Source organism: Scylla paramamosain, chromosome 9, assembly GCF_035594125.1.
Source record: "Scylla paramamosain isolate STU-SP2022 chromosome 9, ASM3559412v1, whole genome shotgun sequence".
NCBI classification, from domain to species: Eukaryota; Metazoa; Arthropoda; class Malacostraca; order Decapoda; family Portunidae; genus Scylla; species Scylla paramamosain.
Window position 1 is genome coordinate 16,285,753 of NC_087159.1, and position 14,248 is coordinate 16,300,000.

General features: G+C 38.0%; 1 protein-coding gene across 1 annotated transcript in view; it reads left to right on the top strand.

The window, feature by feature from the left end:
• The first annotated feature begins 761 nt into the window (after positions 1-761).
• LOC135103684 (calcium/calmodulin-dependent protein kinase type II alpha chain-like) overlaps positions 762-14,248 on the top strand; it is a 166,001-nt gene continuing 152,514 nt past the window's right edge. Inside the window, exon 1 of the mRNA XM_064010255.1 lies at positions 762-881. The gene's annotated coding sequence lies outside the window, so the exon portion shown is untranslated. The remainder of the gene's footprint in view (positions 882-14,248) is intronic.

The window sequence follows — 14,248 nt, forward strand, 5'->3', positions numbered from 1 at the left end:
GGGAAGGAATAAAGAGTATAACAGAGTAAGATAAGTAGACAGTTAGCTAATTCCATAAGGCGTCCAGTTCTTCGTTATTCATATATGTAGATGCGATGAAGGAAGCATGCTACAGGTGCTGTCACGTACTCGTTTGTTGCTCATTTAATTATATTCATTGGGATTGTTACCATGGCTTTTGATATCCACAGTATGATATAATAGGAGAGTTAACCATTTGATTGCTTGCTAAAGACGATATGACAATTTAAGTAGCTCCAGGCGATTTTACTGTGAGAAAATAGAAGTCCAGGCTGGAGAAGATTTGAAATGTACGGTTACACAGAGGTGTGTTTTGAAACTATACCCGAAATTTACACCAGACTGTTTCATTACACTGAGAGAAGCCACAACAGTCCTAGGATTAAAAAAAATAAATAAAATAAATAAATAAATAAATAAATAAATAAATAAATAAGTAAAATAAAGTGAATAAAGTAGATGAAATAAATAAATGACTAGATAAATAAATAAAGCGTAAATAAAAATGAAAAAATAGTAATGTTTGTTGAAAGAATCTAGACATATTAAGACAAAACATATAAAAAAAAAGATGTGAAGATTTGAAGTTCACTTAGTATTGACAATTTGTATATTTATTTATTTATTTATTTATTTGTTTATCATTTTCTCTTTCCTCCACACTTACTTTTGACCATGAAGGCAAATCGTCCTTCAGTAGTGGGAGGCTGAAGAGTAACCACCTCCATGAGTTGTGGTGCTAACGTGTCCTCCTCTCTTCCCCAGGGGCGCCTTCTCAGTGGTGCGTCGGTGTGTGCAGAAGACGACGGGGCTCGAGTTTGCAGCCAAAATTATCAACACGAAGAAGTTGTCAGCCCGAGGTGAGTGTGTGTGTGTGTGTGTGTGTGTGTGTGTGTGTGTGTGTGTGTGTGTGTGTGTGTGATTTTGTTTAGTACATATTCTTGTGCTAGATAAATTTAATCCTTGTCTATCCTTGTCTTTCTTTTACAATTATTTGTTTATTTGTCTATCTTCTTCTCTGCGCATACATCTTTAATTTGTCGGATTTTGAGATTTTTTATGGCGTACATATATATATATATATATATATATATATATATATATATATATATATATATATATATATATATATATATATATATATATACTATATATATATATATATATATATATATATCAAACAAAAGGTTTATTTCTTTCTAGTACGACTAACTAATTGTATGCAGTGAAAAGATGTACTACCTATCATGGTCTCTTTATCTGTTTGCAGTGTGACATTTAAATTATCCATAATTAAACTTTTCTTCTTCTTCTTCTTCTTCTCCTTCTTCTTCTTCTTCTTCTTCTTCTTCTCTTTCTTCTTCTTCTTCTTCTTCTTCTTCTTCTTCTTCTTCTTCTTCTTCTTCTTCTTCTTCTCCTCCTCCTCCTCCTCCTCCTCCTCCTCCTCCTCCTCCTCCTCCTCCTCCTCCTCCTCCTCCTCCTCCTCCTCCTCCTCCTTCTTCTTCTTCTTCTTCTTCTTCTTCTTCTTCTTTGTCGTGATCATCGTCGTCATATTCGTTTTATTTTTCCTTTCCGAATTCTCCTCCCCCTCCTCCTCCTTCTCCTCCTCCAGTTTTCGTTTCCTTTCTTTTCTTTTCTTTGTTTTTTTCTTTTCATATCTTCTTTTTCCTCAACTACTGACCCCTTCTGTTTTGTATTGGTTTTGTGTATCCTCCGTGATCCTGATCTTGATTCCTCTCAGGTATCACGTGACAACAAATGAGCAAGTATGACGTCACCACCCATTGATTCCGTTACGCTATCAGACCATTATTTTGAAGCTCAACATGCACGCACACGCACACGCACACACACACACAAAAAAAAAAAAAGTTTAGCCACGGTTAATTTTTTGTCCATTGAATTAGCATACTTTTTTTTTTTTACCCTCTTTGATCGTGAGCCAGTATGGTAAAATGTTGGAAGTAGAAGTAAAATGTTCAAAGTTAATAGTTTAATTGCGTTTAACTAAAGAGATCTATTATTAGTATAAAAAAAAAAAAGGCTTAGTAGGGTAAGGAAAGCATGGTGGAGAATGTTGCGTGTGTGTGTGTGTGTGTGTGTGTGTGTGTGTGTGTGTGTGTGTGTGTGTGTGTGTGTGTGTCCCTTTTCCCTTTACGCAGTGCACTGTAAGATAACGAATTGTAACTTGGTCAAAATAAGTTTAGAAAAAAAGTTTAATATTTTGTTAATTGTAAGAAAAAATAAATAAGTAAGGTAGATTCCAAATTGTCAAGAACCTTCGCACGGTTCTAGTAATAGTTAAATAAGGATTGTGCTCCATCATTAGCAAAAATATCCTGAACAACGCAACTAATCACCTCCGTGACCTTTGAAAATAGTCGTGATGAAAGAGAGAGAGAGAGAGGAGAGAGAGAGAGAGAGAGAGAGAGAGAGAGAGGAGAGAGAGAGAAAGAGCAAAACGTGTATTTTAACAAGAAGAGATAAATTTATTTAGAAGGCATAATCATCATCGTATCTTAAAAGAAACGAACAAAAATGGTCAAATTTTAGATTACTGTGGATTTAGGAATATAAGAAATCATTAAAGTCTCCCACATGTAGACTGGGAAACCAAACTCTCCTTTACCATGACTGGCACTCCTTGACTAATATAAGGGAACTGCATCATGAGTTTTTTTTTTAAGTCTGTTTTTTCCCCTTGGCAAGTCTGATCAGTGCATCAAGAAGATAGATAAATAGACAAATACATACATGTAGATAGGTATATTTAATTATTTGATTCAACCATTTGACTACTATTTTGGCACACCTTGTCTTAATGACAAACCACTCGAGATCTTTATTTTGTTCTACAGCTATTTCTAAACATTAAATAGGCTAGGCACTGGAAGCCCATTGATTCCCTCTTTTCTTTCGTGTACGTGCTTGTAAAGATCTTGTCCTGTGCCTTTAGTGCTGTGAATTCTTGGTTATCGCAATGAAAGGGTTAAAACACCGTGAGGACAGAGTAAATAAAGATAGATACATAAATTTATTACATTTAAAACACTGAGAGGACAGCATGAATAAAGAAGATGGATAGATAGATAATTAGATATATAGCTAGATTTATTGTATAACATCAAAAGGACAGAATAGTCTACCTGCCAGAGAAGAGAGCACTGGTAATCAACGTAGCAAGTTACCACCAATTCTGGCTCTATAATGTATGCAAACCCCTTTTTTCTACGGCCAGGGAAGCCAGACTGTTCTTAACTATCACCAATGAAGATTGATTTATTTAATTTAAGGAGAAGACAGAACGATTAGCATCTATTATAAGGAGTGAATAATGGTTGCCTAGTTTTGTAGATGCCACGAATTTAGGGATTAGAAAATGAACAGTGAAGAATGTAACTAAGGAAGCTGTAGAGTCGAGAATTGATTATTGATTGATTATTGATAGGTTGACTGACTCATTGATTGACTTATGTACTTAACCTTTTTCTTCCCAAGGTTATTGCAGGAACATTCATTTAATTTACATGTGCTACTAAGTTCCGAGTTTTTTCTCTCAGCATTAGTAGGAAATGAATAAAAATCACATCTGGTCTGTTCACTATTATTATTTTTTTTTTTTTTATCGATTTCTGTTATTCATGTTGATATTCTTCCTCCTTCATTTCTCCCTTATAAGTTCTTCCACCTTCCTTTTCTTGTGAGTTACCCTTCCTTCTCCCTCCGTGTTCTCGTCTTTGCTTGGGTCACACTGCAGTCAGGCCTATTCCGTGTATGTAGTTCACGAAATCCATTCCAAGACCACACAAAGGCTAGCCCAAGACCAGACAAAACCAGACAAGACCAGCTCAAGCGCATGTCCTCGTCACGCTACAGTCTCAAGGAAGCATAACCTTTCACTAAACTTTTGTCTGGAAATAAGTACGACTTCCTTATATGTGGCTTCCTCCTCCTCCTCCTCCTCCTCGTCGTCCTCGTCCTCGTCCTCGTACTCCTCCTCCTCCTCCTCCTCCCCCTCCCCCTCCCCGCGCCTCCTTATATTGTAGCTTCCCCGCGGCGGATGCTCGGGACTATTTAGAGTATCGTGACGGAACCTGCGCCTCCCTCCTACTGCATCATTTTTAAAGGCTCTTCCCCCATAGCGAGCGATATTTTGCTTCATTACCACGGTGTTAGTGCAAATTTTGGCTTTTAAACCTTTTTCACTTACTTTTTTTCCTAATACGTGTCAGACACTGTCTAAGGGTGAAAGAAAATGGGCGGAAAAAAAGAAAAAGGCCTGTTCAGATTAACTCGCTCTTAGAGCTCAGATAAAGAATGATATAGTGAAATGAAATCGGTAAATATCTATTAAAAAAAAGCTTATTTATTTCTAGAGGACTGTTGACATTCCTTTATTGAAGCAGTTCATGTCATAGGAAGGTAAGAGAGAGAGAGAGAGAGAGAGAGAGAGAGAGAGAGAGAGAGAGAGAGAGAGAGAGAGAGAGAGAGAGAGAGAGAGAGAGAGAGAGAATTTCATAGTTAACCAAATGAGTGAAGGTATTTTTTAATTCTTGCATTAGTAAGGTGGACGGAATAATGGAGAGAGATGCTACAAGAATATTTTGATAAAGTTTAAGATGACATTTCTCGTCATCACAGAGTTCAATATCAATTCAAAGCAAATTATATATATATATATATATATATATATATATATATATATATATATATATATATATATATATATATATATATATATATATATATATATATATATATATATATTTTTTTTTTTTTTTTTTTTTTTTTTTTGTGTGTGTGTGTGTGTGTGTGTGTGTGTGTGTGTGTGTGTGTGTGTGTGTGTGTGTGTTATTCTGACTAACACTAAATGATTTTACGTTGGTGAAAGTTGTGTATAAGAGTGAACTGGTATAAAAAAGAAAGTGTATATGACTGAATAGGTAAAAAAAAAAAAAAGTAAATAGAAACAAGTAGTGCCACCTGATATCGCTACGTATTGTATTTAAGATCGTAACTTCTTATTTTACTTAAGATCGTAACTTCTTCAGCATCCCGAGAGGTCCTGTACTGGAGTGTGACCTGGATTTATTATATTTGAGAGCGCAACTTTACAATACCGGGAGGTCTCATTCTGGAACGTGACCCGGATATAGTAGCACGTGGTCCCCATTTTGTAATCTCCAGGTGGAACTCAAACGATCATCCACGGAACAGAAATAATAAAAAAATAAAAAAAGTAAAGGAAAAAATGAAATCTACAACCGAATAATAAGAAAAATTGAAAACAATGAGGAGACAAGATGTGGTTCCATTTAGTTAGTTTATTTATGTATTTTCTTGTAATGCTGAGACGAAAAACTTGCAATTCACTGACCAAGACCTATGAATGAAGCGGGTGTTACGTCAATAACCTTATGATGAAGAGAGTTAAGTAGATAGATATACAAAACATAGAGAGTGCGATAATTACGATAAGAAAAGAAAATGAAGGCTTAAACAACGTAAAGATTGTAAATTAGAGCTGTAAATAAAGTATCTGATTATCTGTCCGTCAACAGTATCTATCTAGGCACGTACATTCCATATATTTATTAATCTTTTTGTCTATTAGTTACTAGTATATAAATCTTCTAGTCTATTCATCTTACCACCACCACCACCACCACCACCACCACCACCACCACCACTCGGGCATCGCGGGAACGTGTCAAGTATATCACCAACTGTTTGATGTATACACTTCCTCATTCGGTCCTCCCTCTACCCTCTCCTTCCGTCTCCCTCGTCTTCATCCTTCTCCATCTCCCTCTGAGTGTGTGTGTGTGTGTGCGTGTGTCACTCAAGGTCGTGTTCATATCCACCTACCTGAGCAGAGACACTCTAATTAGCGAGAGAAAAGATATACCTTACCGAAGATAATGATAATAATTACTAATATATTTTCCTGAAGAGGTCACGCTAACACCACCCTTCCTTCCTTCCTTCCTTCCTCTCTCCTCTCCTCCCTTTCTTCGTCTCAGCCACCCTTCCTCCCTGCCTTCTTCCCTCCCTCTCTCCCTCCCTCCCTCTCCCCTTTCTTCATCTCAGCCACCCTTCCTGCTTCCCTCCCTTCATCCCTCCCACTCACCAACTCTGCACTGACTCACTCACTCACACACTCACTCACTCAGTTTCACCGGCACTAATTGGTGTCACTGCCTTGTTAGTGGCGCCGGAGGGAAGGAGGCTAACTAGGTCATTACAGGCCCTCGTGTTAACTGCTTTAATGAGGGAAGGCCGGTGCAGGTTAATGTCCGGAGGGTGGTGAGGTGGTGGCGGCGGCTGGGGAAAGGAAGGGCAATGAGGGGAAAGGAAGAGTGAGTGGAGGAATGGACTGATTAAGCAAGGTGAAGGTGGAGGAAGGAGGTGGAGAGGCATGAAGGCTGATTTGGTGCAGAGATGAAGGGTGGCTGGAGGAGGAGAGGAAAGGAGGAGGTGGAGGAAGAAAGAGAAAAAAGAAGAGGAAAAGAAGAAGGAAGTCAGTCAGTCAGTTAGTCAGTCAGGCAGTCAGTTAAACAGTCTACTACTTCTACTGCTTCTCCTTAAACAACAACAACAACAACAACAGCAATGACGGCGACGACAAAAACAAAAGCATCAACAACAAGAAGGAGGGAGAGAGAAGAAGAAAAAAAAAAAAAAGAGGAAGAAGCAGAAAAAAAAAGAAAAGAGCTTAAAAGGAGACGACAAAACACACACACACACACACACACACACACACACACACACACACACACACACACACACACACACACACACACACACACACACACACACACCGTTTATTATTATTATTATTATTATTACACACACACACACACACACACACACACACTCATCCTAGACACCCTCACACCCATCCACTCACCCATAACCTCCCCATAACCTCACAGAAGCACACCTCGTCTCATCATAGCCACACACCTTTCATGAGCCCTCACAGTCTTCACCCGGCCTCCTGCTGCTCTCCTCCTCCCTGCCTCCAAACCTTCCAGTTGTTTACACTATTTATACCGCCACTCGTCCCTGCAGCTGAGAATCCCGCCGCGCACAAAGGAGGTAAAGGAGGGGAGGTTTCACTTTCCCCCTCAAGTGTATTTACTAGCGCCTCACACCCGCTGACCCCACGTAGCACCAGCACCACCAGCAGCAGCAGCACCAGCATCACGCCACCGCCCTCTGTTGTGAAACGCTTTGGATTTTTATATGGAGTGTATTGTTATTATTGTTTAAAGGCCACGATGATAAGCTGGGTTCTCATTAATTTTTTTATTTTTTTTTATTTTAAGTGTTGGTGCGGAGGTCTTGTTAATTCTTTCAGTCGTATATATGCTATTAGTTTGGGTATTATTTTCGATAGCAGTGGAGGATTATGTGAAATTTAGGATATTTTGCATAATCAGTGCCATAAGGAGTGTGCTATCGTTGTTATTATTATTGTTATTATTATTATTATCATCATCATCATCATCATCATCATCATCATCATCATCATCATCATCATCATCATCACTATTTAAATGCCACAGAGGTGATAAGTCGGATGTTTTTATTTTTATTTTATTTGTTTTTATTTATTCTTATTTATTTATTTTTTCAGTTGATGATTCGGATTGCTCAGTTCTTTGATACCGGTTTGGATTTTATGTTGGATTCCAGTGGAGGATTATGTCAAGTTTAGTTTTTTTTTTTTCCATAGTCAAGGAATGAAAAATTATCTTTAGTTTCTTACTCACCGCAGTTATATTTATTTATTTATTTATTTATTTATTTATCTTGTTGGATGTAAGAGCGGCTGAGGCCAATGGCAACACACAAGTGGTCAGAAAAGAAAGCCATAAAAGTAACCTACTCCTTTAATGTGTGTCGCACTGAACGGATTAAACTATCACGAGCAATTAATGTACATGTTATATTGTATTGTGACCGATAGGATTAAATAAAGTATAGTAGTTAAGTTATAAAATCATATCTGTTAATCGTAAGGTAAAGAAAAAATAAAAATAAAATAAATAAAAGAATGAACAAAAAAAGGACTAGAATCACTTATTTTGCATTGTAACAATTACAATCATATATAAAAAAAAAACTTAATAAATTTCACTACGCCCTGTTTAAAGTAATCGAGATGGGACGCAGAAATGTTTGAGAATACGCTTCCCTCTTGAGTCTGAAGCGGCTTTAGGGTTTGGGAAGGGATAACGTTTCGATACTTACGATATTCTGCTCAGAAACGTAAACCATAACCAAAGAGAACAAACTCAAGCACACTTGGCGACTAAGGAAGAGAAAGGTGAAATAGAATAATGAACTAAAGTAAGATGTAATGAAATAAGAATAAAAAGTAGTATTAAAAAATTAAGGGATTAAAATATCGCTAGAATTTTTATAAAAGTATGCTTGAAAATCTCAAATAACTTCCAATACAGCCTGTTAAAAGTGGTGACTAAAAAAAAAAAGTAAAATGAAATAATAGAATAAATCAAATGAGATACAATAAGTTTAGAAAAAGTAGTTTGTAATAATGAACGGATTAAAAATATCACTAGAATTTTTAATAAAAACTCTCTTGAAAATTTCAGATAACTTCCACTACACCCTGTTAAAAGTAACGACTAGGAAAAAAAATAAGATAATAAATAAAATAAGATATAATAAGAATAAAAAAAAATGTGTGTAATAATGAACGAATAAAAAAATATCCCTAGAATTGTAAAAACATGCTTGAAAAACATCAGACAACTTCCACGACAGCCTTTTAAAATTGGCGACTAAGAAAAATACAGAATGAAATAATAAAATAATAAAATGAGATATAACAAGAATAAAAAAAAAATAGTTTGTAATAATGAACGAATTAAAACTATCACTAGAATTGTAAAAGCATGCTTGAAAATATCAGATAACTTCCACGACAGCCTGTTAAAAGTAGTCGAATGTTCCTCTTGCGTGGGTTGGGGATTTACGAAAGGATAACGTTTGGATACCTTACGATATTCTGCTCAGAAATATAACCTGGAATCAAGAGAAGGACAAACAGAAGCACACGTGGCGACCGAGAAATACAAATAAAATAAAAAATACGGAAGACTCAAAGGGGGAAAAAAGGAACAAAAATAGAAAATATGTTGGTCCAAAAATATAACTTGAAAAATGCCAGAAAAGACCGAAAGGAAGAACAAACATCGGTAGATCAACAAATGTAACTCAGAAAAATGGGAAAGACAAAGAGGAAGAATAGACAGCCGTAGATTTCATGCCCCTTGCGTGGGTCCTTTGCGATGCGGTGCACTAGCTGGACACAAGCGTGTTGGGACAAAGGTTAGTACAGAGAATAATAATGAATAGCAAGGTACGTAGTGAAATAAAATGTGAGAAGATAGAAGCGGAAAAAAAAAAAAAATATATATATATATATATATATATATATATATATATATATATATATATATATATATATATATATATATATATATATATATATATATATATATATATATGAAAATAAAGAGAAACGATAAACAAACATCAAAATAATTACAAAAAAAAAAGAACACTACAAAACAAACAAAACGCAAAAGTCCTCTCGAAAATGAAGGAAAGATGAGTTCAAACATTCAAAATCAACAAGAAAATAATAATAAGGAAAGCAACCAACCAAGACTTACCAAGGAGGCCTCTTGTGTAAAAACCGCGAGAGGGAAGCAGGAGGAGGAGGAGGAGCAGCGGCAGCAGGAACCGAAGAGAGAGAGACCAAGAGAGTAGGAGGGGGAAGATACAACGAGAAGATACTGTTTTTAGCTGAGTGTTCATGCCTCAGTAGATTGTCGCGTTATGAGAGAGAGAGAGAGAGAGAGAGAGAGAGAGAGAGAGAGAGAGAGAGAGAGAGAGAGAGAGAGAGAGAGAGAGAGAGAGAGAGAGAGAGAGACTGGAAGGACTGAGTCACCGGTTCTGAGAGGGAATTAGGAAGGTAGGGGGAATAGGAGAAGGGGAAGAGTAGGAGGTTGAGGGGGAGAAGGAGGAGGAGGAGGAGGAGAAGGAGGAGAAGGAGGAGGAGGAGAAGGAGGAGGAGGAGATTTGAGAGGAATGATAACACCACACTCTTGGGGCTTGAGGGAACTGGGATTGGAGAGAGAGAGAGAGAGAGAGAGAGAGAGAGAGAGAGAGAGAGAGAGAGAGAGAGAGAGAGAGAGAGAGAGAGAATCATATTTCCGTTGAGCCACATAATTACATATTTCAGGAGAGACTTACCTGTCTTGTTACCTTTGCTCTCTCTCTCTCTCTCTCTCTCTCTCTCTCTCTCTCTCTCTCTCTCTCTCTCTCTCTCTCTCTCTCTCTCTCTCTCTCTCTCTCTCTCAACTTTTTTGTGGCGACCTTGTCCTCTCCTTCCAATCCTTTCCTATTAAGAGTACATGTACTGATGGTGGAGGTGTTGGCGGTGGTGGTAGTGATGGTGGTGGTGTTAGTAATGGTGGTGGTGGTGGTGATGATGGTGGTGTTGATGATGATGGTAGTGGTGGTGGTGGTGGTAGTAGTAGTAGTGAAAGAGTAAGGCTTCCATACCCGTTTACGTCTCTCTCTCTCTCTCTCTCTCTCTCTCTCTCTCTCTCTCTCTCTCTCTCTCTCTCTCTCTCTCTCTCTCTCTCTCTCTCTCTCTCTCTCTCTCTCTCTCTCTCTCTCTCTCTCTCTCTCTCTCTCTCTCTCTCTCTCTCTCTCTCTCTCTCTCTCTCTCTCTCTCTCTCTCTCTCTCTCTCTCTCTCTCTCTCTCTCTCTCTCTCTCTCTCTCTCTCTCTCTCTCTCTCTCTCTCTCTCTCTCGGTCTCGCATATCACTTTGTTTTGTATGTATTCTCCTCCTCCTCCTCCTCCTGCTGTTGCTGCTGCTGCTGCTGCTGCGGGGTGTGGCTTTGCAGTGGTGGAAGGGGTCGCACAAATGACGTGTGTGTGCAGGGGGCGCCGCTCCCTGCTTTTGGATTGACAGGGGATTGTGCCTTGTTGTTTGGTAATGGCGCCCTACCTGGTGGTGGTGGTGTTGGTGGTGGTGGTGGTGGTGGTGGTGGTAGTGGTGGTGGTGGCGGTGGTGGTGGTGGTGGTAGTGGTGGTGGTAGTGACGGTGGTGGTGGTGGTGTTGTTAATGTTAGTAGTGGTGGTGGTGGTGGTGTTGATGGTGGTAGTAGTGGTGTTATTGCTGTACCAAATGAAAGAATAGTGATAGAAATGAAAAAGAGATGAAAGTATATGAAAGGAAAGACCATATTAAAGAGAAGTAAGGATAGAAATAAGGATAGAAAAGAAAAAAAATATTTCCAGTAAAATAAATTAAAAAGCTGTAAAACAAAAAACGTATGAAAATAAGGCAAAATACATAAAAGTCAGTCAGCTAGAACAACAGCAACTGCTGCTGCTGCTGCTGCTGCTGCTGCTGCTGCTGCTGCTGCTGCCGTTACTACTATTACTACTACTACTACTACTACTACTACTACTACTACTACTACTACTACTACTACTACTACTACTACTACTGCCACAACAGCAGCAGCAGCAGCAGCAACAACAACAACAACAACAACAACAACAACAACAACAACAACAATAACAACGACAACAACAACAACAACTACTACTACTACTACTACTACTACTACTACTACTACTACTACTACTACTACTACTACTACTACTACTACTACTACTACTACCACCACCACCACCACCACCTCCACTACGACCACCACCTCTACCACTGCTATTGCCACTGCCTGTGCTGGTTGTGACGGTAATGGATTCAATAACGCAGTGTTTTACGTAATGTTTCAATCTTCCCCATAAAAAGGCCGAAAGTGATTTTAGCGTATGAAAAAATAAAAGCAGTTTTTGAATATGGATTTGTGCATTAATTTGAATATGAAATGATAATTGATGGGTGAATGCTGGTACTGCTACTGTTATTGGTGCTGCTGTTTCTGCTACTTGTATTATTATTATTATTATTATTATTATTATTATTATTATTATTATTATTATTATTATTATTATTATTATTATATTTCTATTTTTTATTATTATTTATGATTTTTTTTTATTTATTTTTTGTTCTTACTGCTGCTGCTGCTGCTGCTTCTACTACTACTACTACTACTACTACTACTACTACTACTACTACTACTACTACTACTACTACTACTACTACTATAACAAACGCTACGACCCTAGGCGGACAGAAAAACAACTAAAGGAAGATTAAAAGAGGGATCCAGTTATCAAACACACACACACACACACACACACCAGAAGCTCGCCATTTTGAAGTTTCACAAACAACACAGGCTCCCTCCTCCTCCTCCTCCTCCTCCTCCTCCTCCTCCTCCTCCTCCTCCTCCTCCTCCTCCTCCTCCTCCTCCTCCTCCTCCTCTTTTCCCCTCCTTATATGCATAATGTCTGCAATCCATCACATATTCTTTTCTCATTGTTTTGTAGTTAAGGCAGAATATTTGTTTGACTAGTGAAAATTATTGATAGATAAATAATTCATCATCTGTTCCTCCCCAAAATGATAGGCAGATGTCGTTTTATTAATTAATTTTCTTTTTAATTACTTGTTTTATTTTTTTTGACATTTTTTTCTCATTGTGCTTATTTATTAATTTGTTGAGTTCTATTAGTCTGTTTGTACTTTATTATATATATATATATATATATATATATATATATATATATATATATATATATATATATATATATATATATATATATATATATATATATATATATATATATATATATATATATATATATATATATATATATATATATATACATATATATATATACACTATTGGTTGTATGTCAGGAAAGAAAGGAGAGAAAAGGATGATGGGTGGGGAGATTTCTTTTTACTTTTCTATCCCTTTTCCTTACACTAGTATACATCTCTTGGGTGAGGTAACACTGTATCCAGCCAGGGCAGTGAAGTTTCTCTCTCTCTCTCTCTCTCTCTCTCTCTCTCTCTCTCTCTCTCTCTCTCTCTCTCTCTCTCTCTCTCTCTCTCTCTCTCTCTCTCTCTCTCTCTCTCTCTCTCTGTCATAAGTGTGCATTTAGCATGTGTGGCTGTCTGTGTGTATTTTGTTTGTGTATGTATTTGTAAGTGTGTGTATTTTTTGCGGGTGTGTGTTTATGTTGCAAGGAGGGCAGAGAGAGAGAGAGAGAGAGAGAGAGAGAGAGAGAGAGAGAGAGAGAGAGAGAGAGAGAGAGAGAGAGAGAGAGACTTTGGCGTCGCGTGCTAAAACCAAACAAAAGACTAACAATCTCTCTCTCTCTCTCTCTCTCTCTCTCTCTCTCTCTCTCTCTCTCTCTCTCTCTCTCTCTCTCTCTCTCTCTCTCTCTCTCTTCCCCTTCGTCCTCCCCGTCTCCATCCCAACCCTCCTTCCCTCTTCTCTTTCCTTCCCTCCTCTCCTTCCTTCCTTCTTTCTCTTCCTTCCCTCCCTTCCTTCCTTCTTTCTCTTCCTTCCCTCCCTTCCTTCCTTCTTTCTCTTCCTTCCCTCCCTTCCTTCTTCCACGAGCATGAACAGTCAGCGTTCTTGGAAACTTGGCCTGCATAACATTAGCTGGCTGACTGACTGACTGAATTACTGACTGACTGGCTGACTGGCTGACTGGTTCACTGGTACGTTAGTGTGGGGTCTGTTCTTGCAAATCTCTTTCTTTACCTTTCCCTCCCAAACCTTCTATTTATTTCTTGAACAATTTATGTATACTGCAACACTACCGCCAGCACCACCAATGCATTCTCAGGGCTGTTATTCCTCCCTCTATGCGTGCCCTGGTCTCTCTAAGGTAGCTTCTGGGCGAGGAGTGAAACGGAGGAGTATGTTAAGTATACACTCTGCCTTCTCGAACGTTTTTTTTTTTTTTTTTTTTTTTTTCCAGCGTCTTATCTTTACTTTGAACTGCTCTGGTGTACGTTAGCTGTGGTTTGTAAGGGTTCTTTTCTTTTGTGATTCTAGTGATGGTTTAACTCGTATTGTGGACTGTTAATGGTAAAAACATGTATGAGGATAAATAAAATGTAGCCATGAGAGAACGAATGTTTTATTTAGAAGTTAGTAATGTTTTTTTTTTCAAGAGTGTTTTCTGTGACTCTAGTGATAGTTTAACCTGTACTCTTTAACATTAATGGGAAAAATGCTC